Here is an 11493-nt window from a genome sequence, read left to right as displayed (position 1 = left end):
TTTTCCGGGGTTTGTCACGTTGCCTGGTGAGGGTCAGGTTCCTACACTAGGATTTTCCTAGGAGCACTACCAGGCTGCGCAGGCCCCGCCGGAGGAGATTATAAATGGTGTCTTGTGCCACACGAGGGCCGAGATGGTGATCAAGAGCTTTTGGGTAAATTATACTTTTACACAATCTAAAATTAACAATATAGCTAATTATTGTACTAATCAGTGTTGTCTCATTCGATTGCAGACCTTCTATAGGTGTGAGGAGGGATATGAGGAGGAGCCAGCTAAGGTTCTCGAGGCCGAATGTAGGCGGTTATTACAGAACTTACGCCATGAGGCTCAGCCGTAGGCTATTCGAGACTACTACGCCACGCGTGGTATTACGAAGCAGAAGAAGGAGTGCCGCATAAAGTATCTAAAGAAGGAGCAGTACATGAAGATAATTACCTATGCTTAAGGCCTTCTACGTACTTTTCTTGATTTGATTCATAGGCTTAGCACTCAAAATTCTTTGTTGGGAGGCGTTGGTTGATGAGTGGTGCACATGCAATTGGGGAGCCGTCCATGACAATGCGAAGGATCGGAGTAGCCAAATGGTTGGTGTGCCACACCATCAAGCCATCGCCAACTTACTTCAGTTCAGACGAAAATGGGTATGTGGTTTGCTTCATGATTCATGCAATTCATTCTTCATGCTATCTTGAGCCCCTTACTAATACTTTGTTCCTCTCTTTAGGCGCATCACAATAAGACGGAGATGCCACACTTGTACGACCTTTGTGGCATGGCCCATAGTGCCCCCTACAAGAAGGCAAAGGCATTCTCTGAGTCTGACTTGGATGATCCAAATAACGTTACCAACATATCATCCCACCACAAGCTCATGACATACAGGGACACGGGGAAGGCTAGGAAAGGTGAGGAATTTATCCCGAGCCAGGAACCTTTTGATCCAGAGCTGGTGATGATATCTGTAGGCGGGAGGCCCCATGGCTCGATAGCCATTGGAAATGGGATAATACGTTGTCCACTCACTCTCCCGGAGATCAAGGCACGCCAGTCGAGCTTCTGTCCTGAGATAACACCTCGTCCACAGCTAGTCGATCTTGCCATCGAGGTTAGTTGTACGGACTCAGAAAACTCTCATCCATTTCATTATGTGTCTGATCATCGATCATTATTGTGGTAACGAGGAATGGTGTTGCACGCTGCTCTTCAGAAAGAGAGAGCGGCAAACCAGGCTGCTCTTGAGAAAGAGAGATTGGCAAGCGAGGCTGCTCTTCAGGCTGCTCTTGAGGAGAGGGACCAAACCACGGCACGATTGATTGAGGAGGAGAGGGCCCGGAATGATGCGGGTCAACGGGCCCTATACGAGCTTTTTGTGGTAAGTTTTTTTACATTAGCCAAATCATGTGTGTAATATCTGTTTCATTACTAACTAATACGACCGACTCTTCAGGGTCATTGCGAGAAGAGCGGTCAAGTCCCTCTTCCGATGCCCGTTTTCTCACCGATTGGCACGGTGAGTTTCATTTCAATGGTCATTATAAACTAGTATTAAAAATTGAGTGTAATCATGCTAACTGAGACATTGCAAAATATCTTTTCTGCAGAATAACTCTCGAGCAGCAACGCACGCCACTTCTCTAGGGCAACCGTCTCCAAACGAAGCCGCCGCGAGCAACCCTGGTGTTTCTCCTCCTTGATGACCATGACGGCAAGTTTTTTCTCTAGTTCATTTTTGACATAATTAGAAGAAATAGGAGAAGAGGAGAATAAATAGGAAAAATGAAAAGAAGGAAGAAGAAGAAGAAGAGAATAAGGAGAAGGAGGAGGAGGAGAAGGAGGAGAAGACCTTCTCCTCCTTCTCCTCCTCCTCCTTCTTAGTCTTCTTCTCCTTCTTCTTGGTTTCTTCTTCTCCTCCTCCTCCTCCTCTTTCTTCTTCTCTTTCTTATTATCCTTACCTTATTTTTCCCAACAATGACATAATTAGCCCATTTAGCTCCAAAATGACATAATAAGCTCAAAATGGCATCAAAACCTTGGTTAGCTCATGAATATTATATTCTTAGTTTGTTTTCCTCTAAAATGACATAATTAGCCCATATAGCTCCAAAAATACATAATTAGATAATTTAGCTCCAACAAGAGGAGAAGCGGAGAAGAAGAAAAGAAGAAGATAAGAAGAAGAGAAGAAGAGAAGAAGAAAAAAATAAGAAGGAGAAGAAGAGAAAAAACAAGAAAAGAAGAATAAGTAGAAGAAGAGGATAAAGAAAAATAGAAATAGAAATAAGAGGAAGAAGAAGAAGAAGGGGAGGAAGAAGAGGAGAAGAGGAGGAGGAGGAGAAGAAGAAGAAGAGGACGAGAAGAAAGATGAAAAATGAAAAGAAGGAAGAAGAAGAAGAAGAGAAGAAGGAGAAGGAGGAGGAGAAGGAGCCCTCCTTATTCTCCTTCTTCTCTCCTCCTTCTTCTTCTCCCTCCTTCTTCTCCTCCTTCTTATCCTTCGTCCCTCCTCCTTCTTCTCCTTATTATTATCCTTCTTCTTCTCCTCCTCCTTCTCATTCTCCTCTCCCTCCTTCTCCTTCTCCTCCTTCTCCTTCTTCTTCTCTTCTTGCTTATTCTCTTTCTTCTTCTACGTAGGTTATTTTCCCCAACAAAGAGATACTTAGCTAATTATCCTGCAAAATGACATATTTAACTTAGTTAGGGTAAAAACATCATAAGAACCTTGGTTAGCTCACAACTTAGCTAATTATCCTCCAAAATGACATAATAAGCTCAAAATGGCATAAAAACCTTGGTTAGCTCATGAATATTATATTCTTAGCTTGTTTTCCTCTAACATGACATAATTAGCCCATATAGCTCCAAAAAGAAATAATTAGCAAATTTAGCTCCAACAAGAGGAGAAGAGGACAAGAAATAGGAAAAATGAAAAGAAGGAAGAAGAAGAAGAATAAGAGAAGAAGAAGGAGAAGGAGGAGGACGAGGAGAAGAAGGAGGAGAAGGAGGAGAAGACCTTCTCCTCCTTCTCCTCCTTCTCCTTCTTATTCTTCTTCTCCTTCTTCTTGATTTCTTTTTCTTCTCCTTCTCCTCTTCTTTCTTGTCCTCTTTCATATTCTCCTTACCTTATTTTCCCCAACAATGTCATAATTAGCCCATTTAGCTCCAAAATGACATAATTATCTCAAAATGGCATAAGAACCTTGGTTAGCTAATGAATATAATATTCTTAGCTCGTTTTCCTCTAAAATATCATATGTTGTTCTTCTTCTGACTTTCTTATTCACATTTTTGCAGATTGGATGTACTACATGCATGGAAGCTGGCATTCATGGAGTGCCTTATTAGTTCTAGTTTTCATTTGAGTTGATGAACAATGTCGAACTATATGTATATGTATCTATGGATGAATAGTGAAAATTTTGTATGTTGGTTATTTCGATATATGGGATGCACATTGATGAACTTTATATGTATATCATATATGTGTGGTGAACTATATATATGTGTTGTGAAATATATATCATATATTGGTATAAAAATATATATGTGTGCTGTGAAATAATAAAAAACAAACAAAACAGAAGCTATATGGGCTCTTTGTCGTCTGCTAGCTGATCGCAAAGAGCTTTGCCATCAGCTTGCCGACGGCAAAGGTGCCACATGGCACGAGGTTGTGCACCGTGGGGGGCAGCAGCAGCTGGTCATATAGCTTCTTTGCCGTCTGCTGCCCGTGTAAGCTGGCGGCAAAGAGAAGAAAAATGGCTGGGCTGTTATGGGGGAAGCAGACTTCAAGGACTATGGTGAAGCAGACGGCAAAGGCAACGGGGGAAGCAGACAACAAACGCTACGGGGCAAGCAGACGGCAAAGCCTCCGTTAGCCCTAAGGGAGGCGTCGCATGTCTGCTGTCGTCTAAAACTCTTTGCCGATTGCTCGGTGCCAGATACGGACGGCAAAGCGCTTTGCCGTCTGCTAAGGGAATGCTGGCGGCAAAGAAGCTACAATGCCGTCGTAAGCTGACGCAAAATCTTTGCTGACAGGAAGCTGACGACAAAGAACTATATAAATTCACCGGAACCTAAAAAAACTAACGGGCCGAATCTTGCTGAACAAGGCCTAAAGAGAGGCATGGCGCGGGATAGCTAAACTATGCCCGGGCAAAAATTAGAGGGGCTCGGGGTGGGGTCGGCTCACCTTGTGGGCTCGAGGCCCAGCTCGAAGGAGAGGTGAAGCTCGGCCGAAGGAGGCCAGCTCGGCGCGCAGGGAAGCTGGGCCGAAAGCTAGCATGGGGTAGGCTCGCAGGCTCGGCCGCTGCTGGGTCTGGCCCACGCGAGGGAGGCCGGCTCGGCCCACGGGGAGGGATCTGCTGCTCGTCCCTCATCTCCCTCCCGAGCGGGAGTCCATGGCGGCACAGGTCAACGCAAGGCGATCTTGCTCGATTCGCCGCGTTGAGGCGAGGTGAGGCTAGCCAGCGACGAAGTAGCCCGAATATGAAGTGGAGGTGGATGGATTGAGGCAAGGGAACTCCATTCTCAGCTAGATCCCGATGAGGCGGCTACGGCTACGGCAGGTTGAAGCCCGGGCGGCGACCGTGGGCAGGAGCAGAGGTCTTCGATGTGACGACGCAGGACGAGGGCCTCTCCGGCAGCTCACTAGTGACACCATCCAGCGCAGCGCGAGGCAACCCTGGGAGGGCGACGGTGCGGGGTCGAGGAGGAGCATCGAGAGAGCGAGGGCTAGGGCTTATCCAGGCTTGCACGGGCGACGATGGCTTCGTTCGGGCCCGAGGCGGGCCTAAGATGGGCTCGGCGGGCTCGCGGGGCTGGAGGTGGAAGGTGGAGGCGGCTGAGGGTTGGGGCGCACGAATTTCGAGGTGGGTATTGGGGCTGACCGATTTGGACATGTGAATGTCCATTTATAGCAATTTTGGCTAGGGTTTGGGGTTTTTTTGACCCTCTTATCGCGATCGAACGTTCCGATCGGAGAGGTGGGTGATACGTCCATTTTGCATCATGTTTTCATGTTGATATTTATCACTTCTTTGGCTGTTATTTCACTTCACGGTACAATTCTTATGCCTTTTCTCTCTTATTTTACAAGGTTTACATGAAGAGGGAGAATACCGGCAACTGGAATTCTGGCCTGAAAGTGGAGGAAAGTTGAGATACCTATTCTGCACAACTCCAAATGCCGTAAAAATCAACGAGGATTTTCCCCCCTATTTATCAGAAATACTGGGCCGAAGAAGTGCCAGAGGGGCACTAGGGGGTGCCCACAAGCCTGCACGGTGCGACCACCCCCAGGTCGCGCCATGAGGGCTTCTGGGCAGCCCACTGGCCCACTGGCCCCCTCTTTTGCTATATGAAGGGTTTCGTCCAGGAAAAAATTAGGGAGGAGCTTTTTCATGGTTTCGCCGCCGCCACGAGGCAGAACTTGAGCAGAACCAATCTAGAGCTCCGGCAGGACGATCCTGCCGGGGAAACTTCCCTCCCGGAGGGGGAAATCGTCGCCATCTTTATCACCAACACTCCTCTCATCGGAGGGGACTCGTCACCATCAACATCTTCATCAACACCATCTCATCTCCAAACCCTAGTTCATCACTTGTAACAAATCTCCGTCTCGCGACTCCGATTGGTACTTGTAAGGTTGCTAGTAGTGTTGATTACTCTTTGTAGTTGATGCTAGTTGGATTATTTGGTGGAAGAGTTTATGTTCAGATCCTTGATGCTACTCATTACCTCTCTGGTCATGGATAAGATTATGCTTTGTGAGTAGTTACTTTTGTTCCTGAGGACATGGGATAAGTTATGCTAATATTAGTCATGTGAATTTGGTATTCGTTCGGTAATTTGATATGTTGTATGTTGTTTTTCCTCTAGTGGTGTTGTGTGAACGTCGACTACATAATACTTCACCATTATTTTGGCCTAGCGGAAGGCTTTGGGAAGTAGTTAGTAGATGAGTGGTTGCTAGAGTGACAGAAGCTTAAACCCAAGTTTATGTGTTGCTTCGTAAGGGGCTGATTTGGATCCACTAGTTTAATTCTATGGTTAGACTTTATCTTAATTCTTCTTTCGTAGTTGCGGATGCTTGCGAGAGGGGTTAATCATAAGTGGGATGCTTGTCCAAGTAAGGGCAGTATCCAAGCGCTGGTCCACCCACATATTGAACTATCAAAGTAACAAACGCGAATCATATGAACATGATGAAACTTGCATGACCGAAATTCCCGTGTGTCCTCGGGAGCATTTTTCCTCCTATAAGACTTTGTCCAGGCTTGTCCCTTTCTACAAAAGGGATTGGGCGACTTTGCTGCACCTTTGCTACTTTTGTTACTTGTTGCTTGCTATGAATCATCTCACCACACAATCACTTGTTACCGACAATTTCAGTGCCTGCAGATTTTACCTTGCTGAAAACCACTTGTCAAATCCTTCTGCTCCTCGTTGGGTTTGAAACTTACTTATCGAAAGGACTACGATTGATCCCCTATACTTGTGGGTCATCAAGACTCTTTTCTGGCACCGTTGGCGGGGAGTGAAGCGCCTTTGGTAAGTGGAACTTGGTAAGGAAACATTCATATAGTGTGCTGCAATTTATTGTCACTTGTCACTATGGATACTAATCCTTTGAGGGGCTTGTTCGGGGTATCTTCACCTCAAACGGAAGCACAAAGAGTTGCTCCTCAACCTTCTGCACCTACTGAAAATATTTTCTTTGAATTTCCTTCGGGTATGCTTGAGAAACTGCTGGCTAATCCTTTTACAGGAGATGGAACATCACATCCAGACTTGCATTTAATCTATGTAGATGAAGTTTGTGGTTTATTTAAGCTTGCAGGTGTGCCCGAGGATGAGGTAAAGAAGAAGGTCTTTCCTTTATCTTTGAAAGATAAGGCGTTGACATGGTATAGGCTATGTGATGATACTGGATCATGGGACTACAATCGGTTGAAATTGGAATTTCATCAAAAGTTTTATCCTATGCATTTAGTACATCGTGATCGGAATTATATTTACAATTATTGGCTTCGTGACAGAGAAAGCATCGCTCAAGCTTGGGGGATGGTTAAATCAATGTTATATTCATGCCCCAATCATGAGCTATCGAGAGAAATTATCATTCAGAACTTCTATGCTCGGCTTTCTCATGATGATCGCACCGTGCTTGACACTTCTTGTACCGGTTCTTTTATGAAGAGAGATATTGACTTCAAATGGAATTTATTGGAGAGAATTAAACGCAACTCTGAAGATTGGGAGCTTGAAGAAGGTAAGGAGTCAGGTATGAATTTCACGTTTGATTGCGTTAAAACCTTTGTTGAGACAAATACCTTTAGTGATTTAAGCGCTAAGTATGGACTTGACTCTGAGATAGTAGCTTCATTGTGTGAATCCTTTGCTGCCCATATTGATCTCCCCAAAGAGAAGTGGTTTAAATATCATCCTCCTTTAGAAGTCAATGTAGTTAAACCCACTCCAGTTGAAGAGAAAGTCATTGCCTATAATGATCCTGTTGTTCCCAGTGCTTACATTGAGAAACCACCTTTCCCTGTTAGCATAAAGGATCATTCTAAAGCTTCAACTGTGATACGTAGAGGCTACATTAGAACACCTACACCCCCTAAGCAAATTAGAGTTGAACCTAGCATTGCTATTATCAAAGATCTTCTGTCCGACGATGTTGAGGGACATAATATTCACTTCTGTGAAGATGTTGCTAGAATTGCTAAACCTCACGTGAGAGACAAACATAGGAATGTTGTTGGCATGCCTGTGGTTTCTGTTAAGATAGGAGATCATTGTTATCATGGCTTATGTGACGTGGGTGCTAGTGTTAGTGCAATACCTCAATCCTTATACGGTGAAATCAAAGACGAGATTGCACCTGTTGAGATAGAGCCTATTGATGTCACTATTCAGCTTGCCAATAGAGATACTATCTGCCCTGTGGGAATTGTTAGGGATGTTGAAGTCTTGTGTGGTAAAACGAAGTATCCTGCTGATTCCTTCGTTCTTGCTACTGCACAAGATAGCTTTTGTCACATCATATTTGGCAGACCTTTTCTCAATACTGTCAATCCTCATATTGATTATGAGAAGCAAATTGTCACTGTTTGCTTTGAAGGTGTGTCACATGAGTTCAATTTCTCAAAGTTTGGTGGACAACCTCATGAAAAGGAGTTGCCTAGTAGGGATGAAACTATTGCCTTAGCCTCTATTGACGTGCTTCCTACTGATCCCTTAGAGCAATACTTGCTTGAGCATGAAAATGATATGCATATGGACGAAAGGGATGAGATAGATAGAGTTGTCTTAGAACAATATCCTATCCTTAAGAATAACTTGCCTGTTGAACTGCTTGGGGATCCACCCCCACCAAACGGTGATCCTTTGTTCGAGCTTAAACAATTTCCTGATGCTCTTAAGTATGCCTATCTTGATGAAAAAGAGATATATCATGTTATTATTAGTGCTAGCCTCTCAGAGCATGAAGAAAAGAAGTTGCTAAAAACTCTAAGGAACCACCGTGCTGCTATTGGATATACTCTTGATGATCTTAAGGGCATTAGTCCTACCCTATGCCAGCAAAAGATTAAAACCGATCCTAATTTCAAACCAGTTGCTGATCATCAAAGGAGATTAAATACTAAGATGAAATAAGTAGTGAGAAAAGAAATACTAAAGCTCCTGGAAGCAGGTATCATTTATCCTGTTGCTCACAGTGATTGGGTGAGTCCGGTACATTACGTTCCTAAGAAGGGAGGCATTACCGTTGTCCCTAATGATAAGGATGAATTGATTCCTCAGAGGATTGTTACTGGCTATAGGATGGTGATCGATTTTAGGAAATTGAATAAAGCCACTAGGAAAGATCATTACCCTTTGCCTTTTATCGACCAAATGCTAGAAAGACTGTCTAAACACACACACTTTTGCTTTCTAGACGGTTATTCTAGTTTCTCCCAAATACCAATTGCACAATCTGATCAGGAGAAAACCACTTTCACCTGCCCTTTCGGTACCTTTGGTTATAGACGTATGCCTTTTGGCTTATTTAATGCACCTGCCACCTTTCAAGGATGTATGATGGCTATATTCTCTGACTTTTGTGAAAAGATTGTTGAGGTTTTCATGGATGACTTCTCCGTTTACGGGTCTTCCTGTGATGATTGCCTCAGCAACCTTGATCGAGTCTTGAAGTGATGTAAAGACACCAATCTTATCTTGGATTGGGAGAAGTGCCACTTTATGGTTAATGAAGGCATCGTCTTAGGACATAAAATTTCGGAAAGAGGTATTGAAGTCGATAAGGCTAAGGTTGATGCAATCAAGAAAATGCCATACCCCACAGATATCAAAGGGATAAGAAGTTTCCTTGGTGATGCTAGTTTCTATAGAAGGTTCATTAAAGACTTCTCTAAGATTTCTAGGCCTCTTACCAATCTCTTGCAAAAGGATATTCCTTTTGTCTTTGACGATGATTGTGAGGAAGCCTTCGAAATACTTAAGAGGGCTTTGATAACTGCACCTATTGTTCAACCACCTGATTGGAACTTGCCTTTTGAAATCATGTGTGACACTAGTGCTTATGCTGTTGGTGCTGTCCTAGGGCAAAGAGTCGATAAGAAGTTGAATGTTATTCACTACGCTAGTAAAACTCTAAACAGTGCCCAGAGAAACTATGCCACTACGGAGAAGGAATTTTTAGCAGTCGTGTTTGCATGTGAAAAGTTCAGGTCTTACATAGTTGATTCCAAAGTCACTATTCACACTGATCATGCTGCTATTAAGTACCTCATGGAGAAGAAGGACGCTAAACCTAGACTTATCAGATGGATTCTTTTGCTACAAGAGTTTGATTTGCACGTTGTCGATAGAAAGGGTGCTGATAACCCCGTAGCAGATAAGTTTTCTAGGTTGGAGAACGTTCTTGATGACCCACAACCTATTGATGATAGCTTTCCCGATGAGCAACTGAATGTCATCAATGCTTCACGTAGTGCACCGTGGTATGCTGATTGTGCAAACTATATCGTTGCCAAATACATACCACCTAGTTTCACATACCAGCAAAAGAAGAAATTCTTCTTTCACTTGAGACATTACTTTTGGGATGATCCTCACCTTTATAAGGAAGGAGTAGATGGTGTTATTAGACGTTGTGTACCTGAACATGAACAGGGACAGATCCTATAGAAGTGTCACTCCGAGGCCTACGGAGGACACCATGCGGGAGATAGAACTGCACACAAGGTATTGCAATCAGGTTTCTATTGACCCACTCTCTTCAACGATGCCCGTAAGTTTGTGTTGTCGTGTGACAAATGTCAAAGAATAGGTAATATTAGCAAACGTCAGGAAATGCCTATGAACTATTCACTTGTCATTGAACCATTTGATGTTTGGGGCTTTGATTACATGAGACCTTTTCCAAAATCCAATGGGTATACTCACATCTTAGTTGATGTTGATTACGTCACTAAGTGGGTAGAAGCTATCCCCACTAGTAGTGCTGATCACAACACCTCTATCAGGATGCTTAAAGAAGTTATCTTCCCTAGATTTGGAGTCCCTAGTTATCTAATGACCGATGGTGGTTCACATTTCATTCATGGTGCTTTCCGTAAAACCCTTGCTAAGTACGATGTCAACCATAGAATTGCGTCTCCCTATCACCCTCAGTCCAGTGCTCAAGTAGAGCTAAGTAATAGAGAGATTAAACTGATTCTGAAAAGACTGTCAACAGGTCTAGAAAGAATTGGTCTAAGAAGCTCGATGATGCACTATGGGCTTATAGAACTGCCTATAAGAATCCCATGGGCATGTCTCCGTACAAAATCGTGTAGGTAAAGCATGTCATTGACCTCTTGAGCTAGAGCATAAAGGTTATTGGGCAATCAAAGAGCTCAACGTTGATTTCAAACTTGCCGGTGATAAGAGGTTATTTGATATTAGCTCGCTTGATGAGTGCAGAACTCAGGCATATGAGAATGCCAAGCTGTTCAAAGAGAAGGTTAAGAGGTGGCATGATAAGAGGATACAAAAGCGTGAGTTCAATGTAGGTGATTATGTCTTGCTATATAGCTCTTGTTTAAGATTCTTTGCAAGCAAGCTTCTCTCTAAATGGGAAGGTCCCTATGCTGTTGAGGAAGTATATCGTTCCGGTGCTATCAAGATCAACAACACGGAAGGTAATTGTCTGAGAGTGGTAAATGGGCAGAGAATCAAGCTTTATATCTTAGGTACTCCCATAAATGTTGAAAGCAATATTATCAATACCATAACTCCGGAAGAATACCTAAGGGATATTTATCAGCCTGCTTCAGACTCTGAAAACCAAGAGGTATGCGATTCGGTAAGAAAACAGAGTCCAAAACTTTTCCAGTAGGAAATTTTCTCCGTTTTGGAATATTTGAAAAAATACAAAAATTGGAAGTACTCCGGAAAGTGCGCGAGGAGGCGACAAGCCTGCATGGCGCGGGCCCACCCCCT

The sequence above is a fragment of the Hordeum vulgare genome, chromosome 7H, assembly GCF_904849725.1.
Source record: "Hordeum vulgare subsp. vulgare chromosome 7H, MorexV3_pseudomolecules_assembly, whole genome shotgun sequence".
Taxonomy (NCBI): Eukaryota; Viridiplantae; Streptophyta; class Magnoliopsida; order Poales; family Poaceae; genus Hordeum; species Hordeum vulgare.
This window is presented reverse-complemented; position numbering follows the sequence as displayed.